The 17,246-nt window shown below is 34.9% G+C and overlaps 1 pseudogene; it reads right to left on the bottom strand.

Annotated features, from left to right (window-relative positions):
- Positions 1 to 14,085: 14,085 nt before the first annotated feature.
- LOC141506256 (GTP-binding nuclear protein Ran pseudogene) lies at positions 14,086 to 14,739 on the bottom strand (annotated as a pseudogene).
- Positions 14,740 to 17,246: the final 2,507 nt, after the last annotated feature.

Genomic DNA, 17,246 nt, shown 5'->3' with positions numbered 1-17,246 from the left:
CTTGCCTCATTTCACAAACAAGACTCTAGCTCTCCATTCTAAGCATGTTCTCTAGCTCTCCCTTCCTCCCCTATGATTACTGACCTCCTTGGCTTCCTTTAAGCCCCAACTAAAATCCCACCTTCTTCTCTAAGCCATCCCCATCCCACTTTAATCCCAGGATCTCCCTTCTGTTAACTATTCCCTTTTTAACTTGAATATAACTCATTTTGAATATATGTATATGTATATATATTTATATTTATATGTTGTCTCTCCCATTAGAGTATAAGCTTCTTCAGGGTAAGTTGCCTCTTTCAGTATCCCTAGAGCTTAGCACAGTGCCTAGCACTTTGTAGGCACTTAATATTCATTGAATGATTGACTGTGGTAGCTTCACTTGATATATGGGGTAGTGTCTGGAGACTTCCCTTTTTCCCATTATTCCCTCCTGATCAACAGTTTTAACAGAAAGTCCACATACAAGGGGATGGTCTTAAACACACACTTGCCTAAAGAGAAAGTTATAGCCCTATAGATAGAGCTGAAAGCAAAGGGCATTACCAGTTTCTTCACCTATAAAATGAGGGGGGTTGAATGCAATGGCCTTTAATATCCCTTCAAATTCTAAATTATGATCAATTAACTTCCTCAGCTAAGCACCTTCTTCATCCCATACTGTTAGAAAATTCAGGGAGAGTCAGTCAAAGGAAGTGTAAAAGATCTAGTTCTTCCCTCTCCCTTTGGGCAGGAAAATATCTGCATAATTCCAGGAAGAAGAGAAACTGATATTTTTAAAGCTCTCCAGAAACTCCATATTCCTTGTCAACAACAAAGTCCTGGGTTTAATGAAAAAAAAAAAAAAGACAAATAGTTCCAGAAAGCCTCTTAAAAAATGACTAACATTTTGTCTGACTCCTCAACTTTTCTAAACAGATTCATTCTTGAGACACTGAACAGAGATCACAATCCCATGAGTACATGGAAAGTGATTTTATAGTTTCAGCACTGAAGACAAATTTGGAAACTATCATTTGTGATGGTATAAGTCAAGTCAGAGTTCACATATAAGGAAGGTTTTCATTCATTTTAGCAAATAAAAATAGAATCACAATATGCTATTGATATAAATAAAACTGACCTTCCTTTCTTTGTTTTCTGGTTCATTTTTTTTTAAAGTAAGTTATTTCTATGTTAGTGAATGCACCTCTAAAATGCCCAAAGTTTTAATGCAGATTTTAATTTAGGTATACATTTCCCACTCCCCATTTCCTTTCTTTCTTTTCCCTTCTTTTCCTTTCCTTTCCTTGCCTAGCCTTGCCTTGCTTTCCCTTTCCTTTCCTTCCTTGCCCTGCCTTGCCATTTCTTTTCTTTAATCCTTTTCTTCTTTCTTCCTTTCTCTTTTCTATTCTTTTTTCTTTTATTTCCTTCTTTTTTTTATTCTCTCTCTCTCTCTCTCTCTCTCTCTCTCTCTCTCACACACACACACACACACACACACACACACACACACACACACACACACAACAGTGATTTTTTTGGTAGGTTAGATAGCTATCTGTCACATTTTAGAAGCCAGAAATTTTCTTTATTCTGACCTAACCCTGACCTGAATTATCAGATATCAGTTTCATTCTCTTTTGAGAAACTGCTCAATGATTTTTCAAAATAAGAGTGGAACAGAGAAATTTAAAGCATATAAGATTTTGCTATTTGCCTTTAACATATTTTGTCTAGAATAAGAATACTTAGGCCTTTCCTTTGTGTAGTCAAGTCTTCGTTTTCAGTTGGGTTTGCAGAGTTACTTGACTTTCAGAAGCTGCTAATCTCTTCTAAGGCAGTTTGGTCAAGTTCCCTATTTGGTGATCCATAGACTATGATCTAAACAACCACACTTAAAAAACTGAATCAGAAAGTATGTAACACATTGTAACCCCCCCAAATTACTTTTTTTTATTTAATGAATAGGTCATTAACAATAACTAATTAGGGTAAGACAAATAATTGGTCTAGGGAACTCCTGGTGAGGAAACTCCCTCCACTAATGCAAGTTGTCGCTTTCTCCTCAACTTCTGGTCTTAAAGCCTAGAGAATTGAAAGATGCTTTGGAACATACAACCTTGTCAGAGATGGGACTAACTTTTTGTCCTCTGTAAGCATTCAGTGATGTTTCTCAGTATTAATCACAACATATGAACATTATAGACTACTTTAAGCAAGACTTAGAGAAATATGGACTTTTAGGTGACACCATAAATAGAGAACTCCAGGTCTAGAATCAGGAAGACTCCCCTTCCTGAGTTCAAATCTTGCCTCAGACACTACTGACTATGTGATCCTGGATAAGTTCCAGTTTCATCTGTAAAATGATCTAGAGAAGGAAATGACAAACTACTTTAGTATTTATGCCAAGAAAATTCCAAATGGGATCATGAAAAATCAGACACAATTGAAAAATTCCTGAACTGAACTGGATCTATATGAAGACTAAAGTTATAACCAATACTTTATCAATAAATTTCTATTGTTATGAACTTCTAATTAATTTTCTTTTACTTTACATATTTTAAAGAGAAACCTCCAACTAAGACCCTCAGGGATAGCAAGGTGACAAAAGTTTTACACAACTTTCCCTTTTTTAAAAACTAAAATTTCCCTCCAGTCTTTTATCATTTGCTTGCTGACCTAGCCTAGGATTCTTATTCATGACCATTTTCTGATAATCTAAAAAAAAAAAAGTTGCAGGTTCTATATCTCAAATTGATTTTCTTTATCTTCCTCCTTGGGCCTTAGTTTCCTTATCTGTAAAATGTGGGGGTTGGATTACAGGCTCTCCATTGTCCCTTATAGCTTCAAGTATCATGATATGAATGAGATGATAAGATATCAGGAAATTACTCGGGAAATCTTAATTTTTGATAACTTGTTCATCTGGAATAAGTCATGTAAACCCTACTGACTACTCAATGCAATAATCATCACTAACACATAATGATCCAGTCTCTTGCTGAATCTCTGTAGTGGTGGAAATCTCAGTCTGATGTATTGAAAGGAGCATCAGACAGAGTCAGGAGACTTGATGTAAGCCTCAATTATCATTTACAAGTTGCATGATCTTGGGTAAATCATAGACTTCTGGATTTCAGTTTTCTCATTTATAAAACAATGGAGTTGAACAAAATCATCTCTAATAATCATTCCAGTTAAAAAAATTATGGTTTCTAAGATTGTTGATTACTTTGCTTATTGACTTTCCTAAGCTCTTTCTAAAACTCAGAATTGACCTAGAAAGAGATGTTTCCTCTAATTCATAGTATTCTAAGTCAAATAAGTATATCCCATAGGATTGGAATTCTAAAGATTCCTCTTTACAAGTTAGGGTCATGAGTGGAAAATTTTAAGGATATTTTCCAGCTACCACCAACTGCACTCTCAGTTCCTCTATACTAAAATGCATATTTACCAGAAATATGAACATTATTGTGAAATGTGATGAAACTTCCTCAACCAATGCATATAGCCAACTAATCTGGAAAGTACATTTTAGATAATTGTCAAGTGTACTGAAAGATTCAATGCTAGCCCAGGATCATAACACCAGATGAGACCATTCATATTGAAAACAATACAATTAGACTTGTTTGAACAAAAAATATTTATAGTAGTCCTTTTTTTCTGATAGCTAAGGACTGGACACTGAGGGGATGCTCATCAATTAGGAAAATACTGAACCAGATGTGGTATATGATTGTAATGGTATATTATTTTGCTATAAGAAATGACGTCAGAAAAACTTGGAAAGATATACATGATCTAATTCAAAGTGAAATGAGAAGAAGCAGGAGAACATTGTACACAGTAACAGCAATATTGTACAATGAAGAATTGTGCATGACTTAGCTATACTCAGTAGTACAATGACCTAAGACAATCCCAAAGAATTTATGATGAAAAATGCTTTCTCCCTCCAGAGAAAATATTGATGTTGTCTGAATACAGACTGAAACATGCTATTTTTCACTTTTTTTCTGTTCAAGTCTTTTTGCCCAAAATGACTAATATGGAAATGTTTTATATTACATATGAGAGGGGTGACAAGGAAGGATAGAATTTGGAACTCTAAACCTTAATAATGTATATTAAAAATTATTTTTACATATAATTGGGTGGAAAATGGGATATTTTTTAAAAAAGAAAATAATGCTATTAGGTTTAACACTGTCATGAATCTCAGCATTTGTCACTAACTGCAACTAGGATTATAGGATCAGAGATTTAGAGTTGAAAAGAACTTTACAAATTATTGAGTCCAACCCCTTCTTTTGTAGGTGAAGAAACTGAGGCTTAGAGAGTCTAAGTAACATATCCCACCCATGGTCCCACATCTATTTAGTGTCAGAGGCAGGATCCAGCACAACTATATTTAGGTAATCTTGCCCCTCTATCTTTAAATGAGTCTTTAAAATACTTTCAGTCTTTTGGAGAAAAATTGATAAGCTCTGTCTGTTCAGTCAGTCAGAAATATTTAACTTCATCACTCTCTGGTGGGTGTAGTTAGTCAACCTGCATGGCTTTCTATTTGGGAAAAAAAAAGTGTGGTTTGGTTTAATATGGACAAACAGAAAAGAACAAAGAAAGGTACACATTTCATGGAGTTAAATTATCTTCTTTTCACTGTTAGCTCTTGTCTATCTGTTGTAGGGCCCAAGAAACCTCTCAGAAAATTCCTCCTGTCAGATTTTTATCACAGTCACTAAGTTCACAGTAGTGATGCTAAGAAAAGTATACTCTCTGCTATTTGATTCAGTTTAACAAGACTGACCAATAACCAGATCTGTGTGACCAATTTTGGGAGAAAGGGAGTTGAAGGGAGTATCCAATGAAAAGTAACAAGTGATGAATCAAAGATTTTGAAAAGCTCTGGGAAAACGTTGTCATCCAACATTTATTTACCAACTAATGCATGCAAAGCCTGAAATCCAGCACTATAGGTTTAAAAAGGAATGAGAAGAAACAGGCCAAATTTAACTTTAAGGAAAAAAATGAAAGAAGGTACTTACCAAATGTTCTTAAGAATACAAAGGGTTGGGGCAGCTAGGTGGTATAGTGGATATAGCACCAGCCTTGGAGTCAGGAATACCTGGGTTCAAATCCAGTCTCAGACACTTAATAATTACCTAGCTCTGTGGCCTTGGGCAAGCCACTTAACCCCATTTGCCTTGCAAAAAACCTAAAAAAAGAATATAAAGGGTTACTCATAAGATATGATAAATAAAATCATTATCCTGTCTTTATAGGATACCAAACAAAAGGATATAAATTTGTACTGAAGACAGACACAGAGAAAGTAGAGAAAGAAAGAAAGAAAGAAAGAAAGAAAGTTAGAGAGAAAGGAAAGGAAGGAAGGAAGGAAGGAAGGAAGGAAGGAAGGAAGGAAGGAAGGAAGGAAGGAAGGAAGGAAGGAAGGAAGGAAAAGAATTCTGTTAAGTAATAAGAAAAGTTGAATTACAGAATTTCATAAATCCTCCAAAACAAAACTGTTCCTGAAACATGAATGCCTTTTGTAAAATCCCTGAACAGTGCTTTCCAAAATTTACTTGGAAAACTCTCGTTAGAAAATAAGCTCCCTGAGAGTAGGGATTGGTCCATTCTTTGTAATTGTGCTCTCAGCACCTGGCAGAATGTCTGACACTATAATACTTGATGCTTAACAAATGCTTACTGATTCTATAGAAACCCAATAGATTCCAATGCAGCTCATTCCACTTTGGCACATAATTACCAAGAAATTTATCCTTTCATCAGATTAAAATGTTATTCTTACAACTTGTCCCCACAGTGATCTCAGTTCTTTCCTATGAAGTTAAGCCAAACAATTCTACATGACAATCCTTCAAATACTTAAGATAGTCATCATATTCCTTTTTAAGTCAAATCCAAACACCTCCAGGATTTTCCACCAGTTGCTAGATGGCATGGTTTCAAGCCCCTTCCCCAAACCTAGTCACCCTCCTCTGATTGGGATCCAGTTTTTCAATGATCTTCCTACCAGCATTGAATTCAATACTTTCAATATGGTCATGTGATTTCCACTTCTGGTCCCTAGGCATTAATTTTTTTTTATTAAGTATTGGGATAAGGACACAATCTTTGATTTCATTAATTTAGGCAGCTCCCATTTGAGAAAACTCCTTGTGCCAATGCAGATTGTCACTTTCTCTACAACTGACTGTTTAGAGAATTGCCTAGAGCTCTGAAATATTGCATAATTGTTAGCTATGTCTTGGTAGGTCTTGGCTCCAGGGTTACCTCTATCCACTAAGAAACAGTGGGTCTCACATTAATATGATTTAAGATTTTTTTTAAATTCACTGCTGAGACTGTAGTGAAATTTCCCACAGCGAATGCATCTATTAGCTGATTTGATTAAATTGGATAATAATTGTTTAGAGCTTTCTTAATGTGCTATATAGGACAGTTAAGTGGTATAGTAGATAGAATACTGGGCCTGGCATCCAGAAGACCTGAATTCACATCCAATCTCAGACACTATCTATATGACCCTAGAAAGTCATTTAACCTTCTTTGCCTCATCTGTAAAATTGGACTGGAGAAGGAAATGGCAAATGACTAGTAACTTTTCTAAGAAAACCCTAAACAAAGAAAAACAATTGAACAAAATGTGCTGTATAAATGCTATTATATAATAAGGTACTTTGCTGAATATGAACTTATCTTGAACTTACAGTTTACTTAAAACTCCCAGTTTTGCTATTTTCCCCACATAAATGAGTGTCTAAATATGAATATGACTAACAACTCATTGATGGCATCAAGATATTCTCTTATCATTTCTTCTTAACTTATTTTCAGTTTCAATTCTCTCTTAACCATTTTTCTTCTATGTTTCCCTTACTGAAGACCATTCTCTCTGGTAGAGAATATAGAAGCAAAATGGAGTTGCATAATTAGTTCTACTTTAGTACTTTAATCCATTATCATCTTTCTATCCATTGCAAGCAGAAACCCCTTCTTTTCTTTGATGTTACTCTAGCTTTCCAAATAGCTTTTTAAAAGAACCCTTTTGTTGCCCTTGGCATTGATTGCAAGGCTCAGCTCATTCCAATCTTCAGTCTTTTTGACATTATTCTTCCTACAGAGACATTATAGTCTTTTGTAATAATCTTCCATTACTTTCTCCAACTTTCATCTTATTTAATTTTTTAACTGAGTTCATTGATGTTGTCACATCTGTCTCTCAAGAAAACTCTCCCTCTCTCTCCTTTTTCTTAAAAGAATAGTTTTTGTTTGTTCCATTGAAATTCTAGTTTTGAGAGCATCCTATCCTTCTTGAATAAACTAAGAAAACAAGCTATGTTTTTGTGCCCCAACAGGGCCCCAACAGGGCCACCATGTCTTGGGACCAGTCTACATATTTCCAGCACTGATAATAGTCAAGCCTATTGCCTCACATTGGACTGGCACAATAAAAGATCCTTCAATCATTCAGTCAAGAAATATTTATAAACTGTTACTTTGTTCCAGACACTGAAATAATAGGAATATAAAGAAAAGCAAAAATATGGTTTCTATCTTCAAGGCTCATCAAAGGACAAAGAAGAATCACAGCAGCACAAAGGTAACATGAGATGCACAAATCCAAAGACATCTCTATCCCAAGTATTCTAACAGTCTACCTCTGTCTCATCTGAAGTAGAGTCTTCCAAACTTGTATCATACTGGTTAACCACAGTCAAAAACACTGTACCCTGATTCCAACATTGTGTTATCTTTGTTCTTCTTTGGAAACAAGAGACAAACAATAACATTCAGAGCAGATGAAAGGTAATTTCAAAGGGAAAACATCAGTAGTGGGGTGTTCCCTCAAAGGGGAAAAATAATAGAAAAGACCTTTCATAGAAGATGAAAGTTGAGCTAGTCTTTGAAGAAAATCAGGGAAGTCAGGATATAATAACAATAGTTTACATTTACATAGTACCAAAAAGTTTACAAAACATTTAATATATATTCTCTAAATTGTATAGACAGTCCCCAGTTCTTATCCCTGGCTGAATTAGGATACTTGAATTTCCAATCATCTCTTTCCTTCCCCAGCATATAGATGGGATGCCTTATCTATCTCTCCCTCCTCCAGCATACACACAAAATCCATGCATCCTGAAAAGTCTTTTTTGGGCTACTTTTTCTAACTCCCATTGTCCCCTTTTGTGTTTACATACAAATTGTCTTGAATCTGATAAGTCACATGAAGATATTGGAAACACTGAAGAGGAAAAAGATATAACTAAAAGCTACTGCCACTGTGGGTCCATATGCCCTTTACATTATTAATAACTACCATCATAATATTCATCATATTAACAAAATGATTCTCATATAAATTCTTGGAGAATGAAATTCAAGCTCAAACACTGGTTGCTTTTTGTTTTTACAAATTCTCTCTTATCACTGAAGTTTTTGCAATCTTCTCCATAGAGAAGATTGAGCTCAATAGAGCTCAATTTAAGACAATTTCATTATTGCCTCAGTAAACACTATGATCAGTTTTTGACTTTGAAAAGACAGCCTTGGAGCATCAACTGTAGCTAATCTGTAGTTTGGAGTGATTGGAAGAAGAATTGGGAGATTTTTTTTATTATTAATATTTCCTGTAAACTCAGTGACAACAGCAGGCAAGGAACATAATAGCAATTCAATGTCAGAATTACAGATTATCATCCAGATTTACTGATCATAGCAGATTATGTGAGAATGGTAGTAAGACAGGCCTAGTAGCTAGAATTATACATGAGAATGCTCCTTTTCTTTCATGTACTAACAACTAACAAATCCCTTGCTAAAAATACAGGACTCAAAATATCCCTGAAAATCGAACCAATAAACTGAACTGAAACCATATTATTATAACAAATAGGACTGTTGCCTACAATGTCACAGATTTAGTATTAATTCATAAAGATTTAAGAATATTTTAATTAATATTGCCATACTAATACTCTTTTTTTTAGTTTTTTTTCAAGGTAATGGGTTTAAGTTGCTTGTCCAAGGCCACACGGCTAGGTAATTATTAAGTGTCTGAGGTCAGATTTGAACCCAGGTACTCCTGACTCCAAGGACTGTGCTCTATTCACTGCACCACCTAGCCACCCCATACTAATACTCTTAATCTCTGAGTTACCCCCCCCCCAAAGCTTTATAAACTATAAAGACCAAACAGAAAAATGAAAACCACATGGGAACAGGATGAGGAACACATCATCCTCAACATCCTATTTCTACTAAACTTGTGATGTTTTTCTGAAACTACTTTCAGTAAGCCTTACAAAAGGGAAGTTTACACATTAATACTTTTTTCAGTTACAGAACAGACCTTTGATCTACATTTGACATAGTAGTCAGAACAATAAGGATAAAATAATAATAGCTAGAGAGTTATACAAGGGATATTTCTATAGGAACTCCATCATAAAAGATAAGAACAAGAAAATGAAAATTCACATTTATAGTGTGATAAGGTATCTTCAGTATTTTACATACATCATTTCATTTGATCCTTACAAGACTGTATGAGCTGGGTGCTATGATGATATTCATTTTACATAGTAGGAAACAGACCAGAGCAATTCAATTGCACCTCTTAAAGACACTCAGCTAGAGAATGTTCAAGGCAGGATTTAAACCCAGCCTTCTCAGAGATAAGGGAACAAGACAGAGATAAGTGTAGACTCTCAGAAATTCTAGGAACTAATTTCACATTTCAGAGGGTTGATTATTAACTTTCTAGTTAATGATGAACATCCTCCATTCAACTTCTAGGTGTGACCTAGATGTCAGTTGTAAACTGAAGAATGATATGATTGTGGGATAACTGATAGGGACCTCAAATGTAAGGTTGCCTGTGAGATCCTGTTTTAAATTTTCTGGGAAGCACCATAGAAATCTAATGGTAAAGAAAATACTTAAAGGATACATCTCATATATGTACATTTCCCAGAGCATAGGCTTTGAAGCAACATTTGTCTTATCTCTCTGGGACCATAGAGACATATAATAGGGACATTTGAACAGCACAGACACTGGAGAATCAACCAATGATGACATGAATGACTTAAAAACCTCTATTTGCTCCTTGTCTAAAGTTTCCTATAGAGATTTTTCCCAGTCCCTTAAGGGCATACACGTCAACTGTCATTGCTTCTGACATCTAAGTTTCCATTATTTATGATTACCAAGTCTTAGTCAAATTCACTGTTTCTTTTAAGTTCTTGCTCTTTTCTTTCTCATACTGACTAATATTATTTGGATTTGAGAAACAGACAGATGCAAATGTCAAAGCAACAAAATTTGGGAACTGATCTAATATGGTCAGTAAGGAAGAGTAAAGAATCAATGATGACCATTAGGGTAATTAGAAGAATGATGGTACCTTCAACAGAAAGAAATATGAGTGAAATAGACCCTGTATTCAAGATAGCTTATATTCTAACAGAGTAAGAACCCACTAGGCAACTTACACAACTCTAAACAACCAACACCTACCTACACAGGGTTTGAGATAAAGATTTAAGATGAATTCAGACATGCCTTTGATAACAAAGAGGAATCCAAAATGCCATCAGCCAAGATAGGTATCAGTAATTATATCCTTAAGTAGTTAAAACTTAGTCTATATAAAAAATATGACAACTAGAAAGACTTTCTGTAGGAGGTGGCATCTCTGCTATATTTTGAAGGAAACTCGGGATGCTGAGTCTAAGGTGAGGCGGGAGAACAGTATGGATAAACACCTATACAAGGGCATAGGTCAGGGTATTGTGTGAGGTGGACAGCAAAAAAGATCAATTTAACTGGAATATAAAAGAAGTAAATAAGAATCATATAAAATAAATCTAGAAAGGTAGATTGGAGCAAGACTGTGAAATCTTTTAAAAAATCAAACAAAGAAAATTATATTTAATACCTTTAGTGTGAGCATCTAAGACTTTTAGTATTGTATTTAATACTAAAAGTGTTAGAGAGTCCCTGATGCTTCTTTCATTAATTTTTTTAATTTATTTAAGGCAATGGGGTTAAGTGACTTTCCCAAGGCCACAGAGTTAGGCAATTATTAAGTGTCTGAGGTCAAATCTGAACTCAGGTCTTCCTGACTCCAGGTGCTCTAACCATTGTGACACCTAGCTGCCCCCTGATGCTTCTTAAAAGTGAAGCTAATATAATATGTGCTTTCAGAATATCAGTTTGGTAGATCTGTGGATTTGAGAGAGAATGGAAATAAGGAGACTATTGTAATATTTCAGGAGAATGAAGACCTGAACTAGAGTGTTTTGATTGGAAAGAGGGATAAATTTACAACAAAAGGTTATAGAGGTAGAAATGAAAAGACCAAGCAATTGACTTGATCTGAGAATAGAGGTAAGGGAGAGAAAAATCTCCTAGCTTGTAGACCATGGGTGGTAAAAAGCTGATAGTGTCCATGACAGAAAAAAGGGATTTGGGGAAAAGGGTAGGTTGAGGAGAGAAGGGAGAAAACTAAAATGTTTTGCACAGGTTGAGTTTGAAATGATTTGGGGATAACAGGATAAAGATGTTTAGGAGACAGTTTATAGTTGTAGGACCCTAGATCAGGAATGGAAAGAGAAATGTAGATTTGCCATTGAATTCATGGAACTGATGAGATAATCAAGATAGATATAATTAGACAAAGGTAGAATAATGACAGGAGTGGGCTCAGGACAGAGTCTAAGAAAGTATCCATACAAAGGAGTAGAACTTTGATGGATAAAATAGAAAAGAAAGAAAAGATATTGGAATATATATATATATATATATATATATATATATATATATATATATTATCTGAAAGAGCAGACAGTCTTATCAATAGTCACAGGGAAGTCAAAAAACTGAAGACTGATGAAAAACTGTTAATAAATTTAGTAATTAAAAGGTCATGGAAGAGATGTTTCTCTTGAGTAATGGAAACAAGAGTAGTAAGGGAGTTAGAGGTATACCTTTGTTTTGTATTCTTAAAGTTTTATTTTTTTAATTAACAAAAAAATCTCTTTTTCTTTACTTCCCATTAAAAAGGAAAAAATCTGTCACCATAAGCATGCATAGTCAAGCAAAACAAATTCCTTTGTCGACCATTAAAATAATATGTGTCATTCTACATCCTGTATCTGTCATCTCTTGGTCAGGAAGGTTCTTTCATCATAAGTCTTCTAAAGTCATAGATGATCATTGTATTCATCATAACTCTTATTGCTTTCAAATTGTTTTACAGTGTTGTTGCAGATATTGTATAAAATGTTCTGTTGGTTTTGTCTATTTCATTCTTCATAATTTTATAGAAATCTCCAAAATTTTCCTTTTTATAATTTTGATGTTATAGTGTAAATCATCCTTCTGATTCTTCTCACTTCCCTCTGAACCAGTTAATTTAAATCTTTCCATGTCTCTGAAATCAAGTTCTTCATTTCTTATGGCACAATACTATTCTATCACATTTACATAGCACAATTCATCATTAACTTTTTCTTTTTTAAAAATATTGAATGCTTCACTTTTATTATAGAACACAAAATACAAAATTCATTCCAAGACTTCAATTTAGATTGACATTGCTGAATATGGTCCATTTTCTCACTATTCTGGTGGTAGTTATCACAACATTACCTGATTAATGACTTTTGTCTTGACAAGCTTCCTTTCCAATAAGAAGTAAGATGCTTTGTCCACAGTGGATTTAAAGCTCATCAAAGCTGAAGTTAACAAAATTTAACTTATTTCCATATATCACCTCAAGCCACCCTTTAAAGCATAGTTACCATTCCCATGTATGTTAAGTAATGTCTTTAAAAAAGCTTCATTCACTCAAACCACATTAAAATTCTATTCTTTTATTGTTTTTATGGCAAGGCAATGGGGTTAAGTGACTTGCCCAAAGTCACACAGCTAGGTAATTGTTAAGTGTCTGAGGCAGGATTTGAACTCAGGTCCTCCTGACTCCAGGGCTGGTGATCTATCCACTGCACCACCTAGCTGCCCCCTAATATTCTATTCTATTGACAAGTTATACACAGGAAAAATGTACAACACTCATATGATTATTTTATTCTTCAACTTTACCCTTTTTTCCACCTTAGGTATATTAGTGTGAAAACTTTTAGCTTAACTGTCTAAATTATAATATACTCACATCTTTTAACTTTATTACCAAGTTGTGATCAGTCAACTAATAGTACCACAAAGTTTTTATCCTCTCTAGTTTGTATCTTTACTTTGTGAAATGTATGTCTCAGATGTATCTTGTTGATGATATTTAAAATTAGTTTTAAAAACTAGTCATAAAAATGTGAAGACCATTTAAATACTAATATGGTATATATCTCCCACAGATCTTACTATAGGGACTGTTGTGTGTGGGTGCACTGTAAACTATCATTACCTGGTGTCATTGAGCACCAGAGTCTTATTTTAACTAACTGCCACGGGAATGGGAGTGAATTAGAGACTGGGAGGGATATTTAAGCACTTGTGTTTTGGTGAATAAATGGAGACCTTAAACCTTGCTATCCTTGCCATCCTTGTCATCCTTGTCATCCTTGTTATCCTTGTCTTCCTTGTCTCCTATCCCTGAAACACTCACCTGAGGAAAGATTGAGGGAGTCCAGAAAGGGACTCAACATATGACATCCAAACTGGAACTCAGCATCTTACAAAATATATTTTAAAATTCTTATACATAAGGGATAAGAAATCACTTACTTAGATATATGAAAAACAAATATATTAGGATCTAAATAAAAAAATGAGAATGATAGTAACAAACAAGATCATTACTGAATATTGTGATAGGATTGTAGCTGTCATATATTTGAAACTCAAAGGCATATAATTGTGGTCCAAAAACAGCTAAATATGCTGGTCCAAAATATGAATTATATTTATTTGAACTGCCACATTCACTCTGTAGCCCATTCATCTCCTTCAGTATCCCAAAGATTAAGCACATGTTTTGCTCAGCTATGTAATAAAGTGGAAACATGCTACATCATTGACATCACAGGACAGTTGCCTATAAAACTAGACCTCTGATAACTGGGCTTGAGCTTCATTCCCTGACAGATCAACATCTTCATCAGTTGTCCCAGCCATCTGCAAGTCCTGCTCACACTGTGTTGCCAATGCTGGGTCCATGACAGCATCTGGAGGGCAGGCTCCAGATTAGGATCTCCAGTGAGTTTTCTAGCAAGCCAAAGGAAGGGCTTCTCAAAGTTGTAGTTACTTTTGTCTGAAATATGGTATTGGAGATTCTTCTTCCCATGGAAGACGATTGATTGCACCTTGATTTTTCTTCCTTGATATTCACTTCGTTGCCACCCAACACAATAGGGATATTTTTGCATATTCATACCAGATCTCTGTGCCTTTTAGGGACATTCTTGTAAGTAATTCTTGATGTTACATCAAACATTATAATGGTACACTGAGCTTGAATGTAGCAACTGTCTCTCAGACCACCAAATTTCTCTTGGCCAGCTGTATCCCAGACATAGATTTAATGGGACCTCTGTTAGTATGGAACTCGAGAGGATGGACCTCAACTCTCAGGATGATGGCTGCATACTTCTCAAATTCACCAGTAAAGTGACATTTTACAAATATGGATTTTCCAGTACCTCTATCACCAACTAATACAAGTTTGAACTTCACTTGAGGTTCTCCTTAGGTAACCATCATAGTAATAAATTAAATTAAAAGAATAATAAAAGGAATGCTGAACCAAAATTGTAATTACCAATCTTGGTCCTAGACAATGAATAATGAGAGAAGAACCATAGTGAGAGTGAAATATTGCTTACCCTCGAGGTTGTTTTTAGACATTTGTTAGACATTTGCTATATTCCTTCACTATGTTAAGTTATGAATGTGCAGAATCAAGACAATTTTTTAAAGAAAGAAAAGTCTTCAGTAGATATTGGCAAGTAGACGCTGAAGAACAATTCCTACTTTTTCCATTAGAGAATTCTAATTGTAAAAAAAGAGCCTAATTTTGATAAATGATGTTTAGAAGGAGAGTTCAACATAAGGTGAGGAAAGAGTTTTGAAAGTGGCAGCAAGAACCATCTCTAAAGATTAACCTTGGACACTCCAAATTTTTGAGTAAGGTCAGTGCTACAGAAAAGCTGGGTCTGTATTAGAGTTCTATAGTGAATCTAATATCAATCTACTGTTTAACTGTCAAAGTTGACTATATATATATATATATATACATTTATATATGAAACACATTTCATATATATGTGTATATATATGTGTATATATATATACATATATATATATATATATATATATATATATATATATATATATAAAATTTGAAGAAAGTGGGAAGATTATGACTCTTGGCTATTACCACTCTTTAGTAAAACCTATGTAAAGAATAAGTTGTTCCTGTTCTAGAACCACTGACCAAGGAGCACAGCACCATGTATTAAGAATTGGAAAGGACTTTAGAAGGCATCAAGATCCAAGCCTTTTTTCTACAGTTAGGGAAAATGAGGTCCAAAGAAGTTAACTGATTTCTCCAGCATTACCTAATAAGGGTGGGAGATAGGATTTGAATTCCTGTCCTCTAACTCCAAACCGAGTTGCTCATTGCATATCCCTGGAGGCACAGGGGTAGCTTTCAGAAGAATTTAGATCAATTCAGTCAAATGTTTTGGGCTTCCAAGCAATGGATGGAAACTAAAAGAACAACTCCTATCCTTATAACCCTTTTTTTTTTACAGCATTTTTACTTTTTCTTCTTTTAAATAAATGTTTTATTAGTTTTCCAATTATAGACAATAGTAGTTTCTATCTAACATTATTTTTTAGGTTTTTGCAAGGCATACAGGGTTAAGTGGCTTGCCCAAGGCCACACAGCTAGGTAATTAGTAAGTGTCTGAGGCCAGATTTGAACCCAGGTACTCCTGACTCCAGGGCCGGTGCTTTATCCACTACACCACCTAGCCGCCCCTTCTATCTAATATTTTTTGTAAGGCTTTGAATTTTATAATTCCCCCCCCCTTCCTTCCTTCCCTCTCCCCTCCTCCCCCATAGAAGGAAGTCTGATAATCTTTATATTATTTCCATGCTATGCACTGATCAAAATTGAATGTGTTGAGAGGAAAAAAATGTCCTTGAAGAAGAAATAAAACATCAGAGACAGGAAAATTATGTGGTACATAAGACAACTTTTTTTTTAAAAAAAATTGAAGGTCTTTGGTCTTTGTTTAAAGTCCACAATTCTTTCTCTAGATTCATATGGTATTCTCCATCACAAATACCCTAAAATTGTCCCTGGTTATTGCACTAATGGACTGAGCAAGTCCATTAAGGTTGATCATTGCCCCCATGTTACTGTTAGGGTTTACAATATTCTTCTGGTTCTGCTCATCTCACTCAGCACCAGTTTATGCAAGTCTTTCCAAACTTCCCTGAATTCCCATCCCTCCTGATTTCTAATAGAGCAGCAGTGTTCCATCACATACATATACCACAGTTTGTTTAGCCATTCCCCAGCTGATGGACATCCCCTTGAGTTCCAATTCTTTGCCACCATAAACAAAGCTGCTACAAATATTTTTGTACAAGTGATCTACAAACTTAAAAAAAATTCTCAATGACTAATCTTTTTTTCAATGTACCTAAAATCAACAGGAATTGACTAATTATCCTGGGGTGGGGGGAGGAGAGAACAAACTGGGCCAAATAGCTGCTGTCTATTGCATCCATAGCATATTCATTGCATACAGTATTTCTCTTCATATCCTGTCCCTAGACTGTTATATATACCACAGGTACTCTTACAAGAGACATTTCATTTCAGCAGGAAGTGAAGAAACCCCAAGATTTGGAAAATCTGCACTTCTGCAAATCATTAGGAGGCTTAGAAAAGGTTCCAATAAAACAATATATTCAAGGGAGAAAACAATTCAAGCAGAACTCTTTAAGGCAACCTCTCCAGGGCTTTCCTTGCTATTAATTCCTGTCATTCAAATGGTCCAATTGTAGTTGAAAAAAATTCATCAGAAAAATGCCTGCATTTAGTGGAGCCTGATAAGAGCTCTTATTTTTTCCTCAATAAAAACAGAAAATGGAAAAGAAATTTCTAACTAATTCAACTCCTGTCACAAGGTCCAACAATTTCAAGGTCAGAGGAAGATTTGAGCCCCCCCCCCCCAAATTTGAAAGCTTAG

This window comes from Macrotis lagotis, chromosome 1 (genome assembly GCF_037893015.1).
Source record: "Macrotis lagotis isolate mMagLag1 chromosome 1, bilby.v1.9.chrom.fasta, whole genome shotgun sequence".
Classification (NCBI taxonomy): Eukaryota; Metazoa; Chordata; class Mammalia; order Peramelemorphia; family Peramelidae; genus Macrotis; species Macrotis lagotis.
The sequence above is the reverse complement of the archived record's forward strand: the minus strand, read 5'-3'. Positions and strand labels throughout refer to the sequence as shown.